The sequence below is a fragment of the Hipposideros armiger genome, unplaced genomic scaffold (assembly GCF_001890085.2).
Source record: "Hipposideros armiger isolate ML-2016 unplaced genomic scaffold, ASM189008v1 scaffold_24, whole genome shotgun sequence".
NCBI lineage: Eukaryota > Metazoa > Chordata > Mammalia > Chiroptera > Hipposideridae > Hipposideros > Hipposideros armiger.
The window spans coordinates 3,547,364-3,553,330 of NW_017731374.1; the positions used below are offsets into that span (position 1 = coordinate 3,547,364).

Genomic DNA, 5,967 nt, shown 5'->3' on the forward strand with positions numbered 1-5,967 from the left:
ACACACATACACATACATGTTAGATAATCCCCTTCTAAGAATATACATAAGACAGCTGTTCAAGTTTTGGACATTTGCCCTTCAAACATTTTTCAGGTACCTATTATTATAGGAAAGTTGAAATCATCTCTGTTACAACAGGAGAATCCACTATTTTGCTTGAGGAGAAAAGTTACAGAGTTTGTTCATGTGATTTAAGTAGTACTTGATTAATTAGAATACTTAAGAAATGGAGTGCTCTAAGTAGTAACACTGTATCTGAAATTTAAACCTATATCTTAAAAATTTGTTTCAACTGTTATTGATGAAAGTGTTTCTAAAATGTAATGAATGGCTGTGTTGCATTGACTACTTTCCTTGGTGAATGTACTGTGGTGACTATACTGCTGTGCTTCGGCTCACAGTTCTGGGGCTTGTGGCTTCAATGTGATGTTAGCGTAGATGTGAATTATGCTTTATAGGCGTGGGAAAGTGTAATTGTGGAACCCACTCTAGGACAGACTCTGAAGGCTGGCTTTTGAGGAAACTGACGTCCTGATACACATGTAATTTCTGTTCTTTGCCCCCACTCACTCTCTTGAAAGTTGAGTGCCAGAAAAACGAATGCATCAAGACCTTCCCCTCTTCCTATAATACAACGGGAGACGCTTTCTCCAGGGTTCAGCAAGGGGTTCTTTTCTCCTACTGAAGTGAATTCTGAGATTGAGGAGGTGCAGGAAAAGACAGACAGCATGGGGGAAGGGACTGTGGGCATCCTTGGGCCCCAGGTACCTCTTTTTCCTTAGTTCTCCTCTCTCAATTCTAGGAGCACCAGTGCTATCAGGCCTTGGGGGACACATTTGAGTAGGATCAAGGGACATGGAACTAACTGGCATTTATTCCCATCTTGGTGGAAGTCTCAGAGTGACCGAGTTGGGCAATGAAACTGGAGAAGGTGCCCTTTAGAGGAAGAAAGCGGCTGGTTTCCTTATCCAGGCAGAGGACAGGGATGGGGTAGGGGTGGTAGTGGTGGTGGTGGTAGTGAAATGATAGTGCTTTCTTCAGGTGGGTTTGGCTTATTTTTGTTTGTTTTGTCTTTTAAGTCTTATAAGATTCCTTTCCCAGTTGAGAGCAAACTGATGTATGAATGCCAGGGAAGGGGAGAGAGCTGTAGACTTCAGTGGGGAATGTCACTGTCCTTTAAGCCCCTTTTCCTGTTAGGTGTGAGCAGAGACTTTGTGGTTGATTTTGGTGCTTGATTGGAGCAGATGAGATGAGCAGCCAAATACTTGGTTGCTATAATGCCCCAGTTAGTTATCTAGACCGTGGCAGGGCCAAACCATTTTCGTGCCGTGGCCAAGTTCTCTGTACTACCTGGAGCATGTCATGTAAACTGAATCTTGGTTCCCTTATCTATACAAATGGGAATAACAAAAACGACCTATTTCAAAACTTGTGGTAAATGTATATGGGAGCACCTTGCACATGTTGTATTTCCCCCCCAAATGGATTGTTTTATAAATTAACCAAAGACTTCTCCCATTCTTAATGGCAGATGCAAATAAGTAAACAGTGTTTAAAGTTAATTTAAAAAATTCTGGTAATTGTGTAGCAGATCAATTATTCATCCCTTACACTGATCTGATCGAGAGGCTCTGAGGATGGACGTTCTCCAAACCTGACCTTCACGTTCCTACCCGACAGCCGCCTCCTTTTGACTTGGGAGAAGCTGGCTGGCATCCTTTTTTTCCCCTTAGGCTTCCTCTAGACTTTTTTACTTGCACCCTTGTAATACTTTGAGTAAGTCCGAAATTACTTCTCATTGGGAAAATGGACCCAAATTTTCAGGACCCTAATCCTGGGCTTTTTAAGCTCACTCAGTGATCAGTATGTGATGGGGTCAGTGGGACTCCGCTTCTGAAACTACTACAAGATGCTTTGTCAGCTCTAATGAGTTTACTCTGTCACCAAGACAGGAGCGTGGATTAATATATTAAAGACAGGAGCGTGGATTAATATATTAAGTAAAGATTTGCAATGAGGGTTAAAATAAAAAAAGTTTTCAGAAGAGCCTGAGAAGCCTAGTGAATCCAGTCCTTTTTGTACCGTTTAGCTTTTCACAGATTTGCGGTAGAGTTGGCTGGTTGGATGGATTATTGTGTAGCAGTATGGGGAGGTGGACATGGCAGAAACATTTTTTGGACTTAGCTCTTAAGCGCTACAAATCATTCTTTTAAACAAACACATGTAAAATGTATCTTTCCACCCTTGGTCCAAACCTCTCCACCAAGTTCATGGCGCCAGCCAGCACTGGGGCTCTGGGTTCGGATGAGCCTTGTACGTTTAAGGAAGTGAGTTGGCCAGAAAAAGCAGCTGGGGGTTCACAAGCAACATGATTTAAAAGCAGAACATTGTAGCCCTCAGCCCACCTTGTGATGGCCGTGTGGAAGTTTTCTTTTTAGTCACTGTCTGCTAGAGGGAAGTCCCCCTCAAAACGTCTATGGGAGGGGACTGTCCAACTCAAAGGCTCTTCGATGTTTATACTCTGTTTAAGGACCTTAGCCCTTCAAGAAGACCCAGTTTCCTAGGAATCTGCCTGTTCACTTATGGATATGTGGTCTAATCATCCCAGCATCTGTGTAGGGATTCCGGGACCCTGGCACAGACTATGTGGATCACCCATCTAGGAGGACCCTGGGTCTGCCCTTAACCCGGCGCTCCTGGGGATGCCAAGTACCAGGTGATGATGGCTATTCTGGGGCTTTGTCAGTAGGTCTGTGGATTCTGCCTGAGTTTTCTGCCCTGGAGAGCACCTAAACTCCTTATCTGCTATGTAGGATTGGTTAAGAAATAGAGTGAATGTATAAAGATAGATAGATGCTGGTCTAGAAGTATTAACCTCTCTTGGAACTGTGTAAGGATGTGTTTTACTGCTGTGCACATGTGGTAGTGAGGAGCTCTGGAGAAGGATTATTGCTGTGCAGAGTAAGGATAACAGTTATGCTAGCGCAGTTTTCCCTGGGCGATCAGAGGGGCCTGGACCAGAAGTTTCTATGCAGTGCTTAGAGTTTCCTGGGTTGGTCAAGTTTAGAGGAGAATTTTGCCAGGACTTCCAGGTTTTTGGTCTTCTGTTGGTTAGAAGAAGTGTGTGTGTGCATGGAACTGCCACCCACACCACACCAAGTTCTGTGAAGAGAGAGCGGGGTTCCTGAGGTGGCCATCCTATCCGTAGCCCATGACTCTTCCCAGGGTGTTTGTCGGGATCCTGTGGGTTAGGACTGAGTGAATGCTTCTTTTAGCAGACTGGGGGAAAACCCCAACCCTGGGCTGGNCTGGACAGATGCTCTCGCCCCAGCCCGGGGCTGCCGCACATCTTTTTCTGGAGTCTCCCGGACGCTTCAAGGAAGAGGCAGTGGCCTTGCGGCGTTGGAGCGGAGCCCGAGGACGACTCTCCCCGGGATCCCCTGCCCAGAGGTGGGTGTCCGAGCTGGGGCGCGGAGGCCCGGAACACCACGTTCCGGGGAGGAATTGGAGATCTAGGGAGTCCTCAGAAGCACCGCGGACTTCATGCGGCCTTTATGGCACTTGTGTAGCGGAGGATGTGTGGGAAGAGGGCCTGGCTGGAGAGGGCTGTGGCCATGTGGCTTTGAAGGAAGGAGGGAGCAGCGTTTTGCGCGGGGAGGGAGGAAGGGTCCCGTCCGAGCTGAGCCTGGAAGTTTGGCCCGAGGCGGCGATTCCAGCTGTTAGGATCTGATGTTTTATCCCGGGTAAAGCCGGAGGGTACGTGTCTTTGGGCCTTTTGTGGGGACTCTTTGGGGAGTCGAAGAGGCGCATCGTGGTGATAAGTGCCGGGTAAACTGTGGAGGCGGCGCGTCCGCAGGGTTAGGGGGCAAGGAGATACCCGGAGCCCTGAGAAATTGTAGAGAAACGTAGTGGAGGACTGGGGACTGAATCGAAGTTCGTGAGGGCGGGGTGCCTGGGAGCCCGAGAGCCCGCGGAGGGAGGCGGTGCGGCCGGGGAGCGCTGGCGCTGGCGCTGGGGTGAGAACTGAAGGTAAAGGGTGGGTTGCACAGGGAAGGTAGCAAGACGGTGAGCGGACCAGCGGGAGCAGGACCAGCAGCCGGGTCCCTGAGCTCCCCTGCGTTGATACGAGAAGCTCGCCAGCCCTGGGGGGCCCTCTGCAATCCTCAAAACAAAGTGTGTATGTGTGTGTGTGTGGGGGGGTGTTTTAGAAAGACGGTGGGTTATCTCTTCAGGCCGGGTAAAGCCAGTTTCCCGCGTGGGAAGTAGTAGTGGTTTGGCGCTGATAGGCTGTGTGGTCACTTTGATAAATCTGTATCCTACCCTGTAACAGTATGAAGTGCAGTGCTATTGATTTGGGCAAATTTCTTCGACACCTCCCCCCCATACACTCCCTCCATTGTATTTACCTTTGAAAAGAGAAAGACACCACACACACACACACACACACACACACACATATCCATCTCTAAATAGTAAATCTTTTGAATTTGCTAACAAGCTAACTTTTCAGAGGCAGTGCCTTTCCATCTTAACACAAGCTCCCAGGCGCCTGGAGGCTGAATAAGAACACACCCACCCCTCACCGCCCTAATCCCGGGGGCTTTGTTTCCTTGGCTTTGTTCTAATAATTAAAGAAGTTCACTTAAGCATCCCACTTTTCTTCCCGGAAAGGTTCCCAATTTAATTAAACAATCTTCTCTCACTATGGTAGCCTCCCCAAATTGATTTACTGATCAATAACATTTCAGGGTAAGGAGTCTAGAAGTGAGGAGTCTAGTAAGGAGTCTTACTATGTCTAGTAAGGAGTGTACTCAGTTTCTTTAAACATAAAGCCTTTTAACAATTAAGACTTGCCCTACAGCACCATCTAAACAGCTGTCCTCTGTCTGCTCTCTCCTCCCCAGTTCTGACACAGACTCTTAAAGGGCATTTTCTCCTTTGAAACGCCACACTCCATGGGTCTGCAGGCCCTGCAATAATTTTGGGCTGCACCCATGAAATTAGTCATGAGCCAGGACAAACGAAAGGCAATACTATTTGGGTCTCTGAATCCCTTACCTAGCAAGCTGTGCTACAGTGTTGAGCTGTCCTCTGGCAGCGGCGTTCCTTTCCACTTCTTTCTGTGATGCTGAGGTGCTGTTATGAGAGGGATGGCTGGGCTCTGAGATGGGACACACGTTTTGAAATACCCATTATCTCATAGTTCTGGCATGACAGTTGGCACAGCTTCCTGCCTGCAGAGTTCAAGGCAGTGTTGTCAGAATTTATTTCACTTTCGTAAGTGGCTCCTTCTGACTCCATAGCCTCAGGATCTCTGGGCAATAAATTGAAGCAGGTTGTTATCAAGTGAGGGGAAAATGGTCCATTATTTTTACATTTCTAAAACTTTCAGTATTTTAGTATAGAGCTAACATATTAAACGTAACTTTTAAAAATGCTAACAGCCTGGACTTGCTCGTTAATTATTGTCTAGACACCATCCTTTTAGATTCGTTGGATTCTCAAAGTATCCATGTCCCAGGTTTCTGCTACGGCTGTCGTTACAAGTCACTTATTAGGGTAATGAGAAATGTTTCAAATAAAGATGAAATTGGATTTGGATGGAGGTTGTATTGAGGGATTTTAATAAATGAAACAGGAGCATGTTGAAAATTTACTTCTGAACACCAAGGGATGGTGTTTAATTCCATTCTTTAATTTTATACATTTCTTAACACTGATCTATATTGTATTAGCCTCTGCAACGGCTGTTCTTTGATCTTGAAAAACACAGACGTCACCCTTTGCTTAGATTAGTGCTCCGAGATCCTGTGCCAGCTTTTGAAAATTTGAAGTAATTTGTTAGTATACTTATCAGGTTCAACAATTTTAGTGTTGGTAAGCTGAATACCCAGAGGCAGATTTGCTGGGAAGCTAAGAAAGCTTCCTAATTCAGGGCCCTGCATTGGCACCAGCCTTACCCAG

At 46.5% G+C, this 5,967-nt stretch overlaps 1 protein-coding gene across 7 annotated transcripts in view; it reads left to right on the plus strand.

Moving 5' to 3' along the window:
- The window catches only part of PALM2AKAP2 (PALM2 and AKAP2 fusion), a 428,602-nt gene that overhangs the window by 324,411 nt on the left and 98,224 nt on the right, over window positions 1-5,967 (plus strand). Inside the window, exon 1 of one of the 7 annotated variants that reach the window (XM_019635850.1) lies at window positions 3,318-3,453. The exons of the other annotated variants lie outside the window; for them this stretch is intronic. The gene's annotated coding sequence lies outside the window, so the exon portion shown is untranslated. Of the gene's footprint in view, window positions 1-3,317; window positions 3,454-5,967 lie in introns of those variants that run through there. 7 annotated transcript variants of the gene reach the window in all.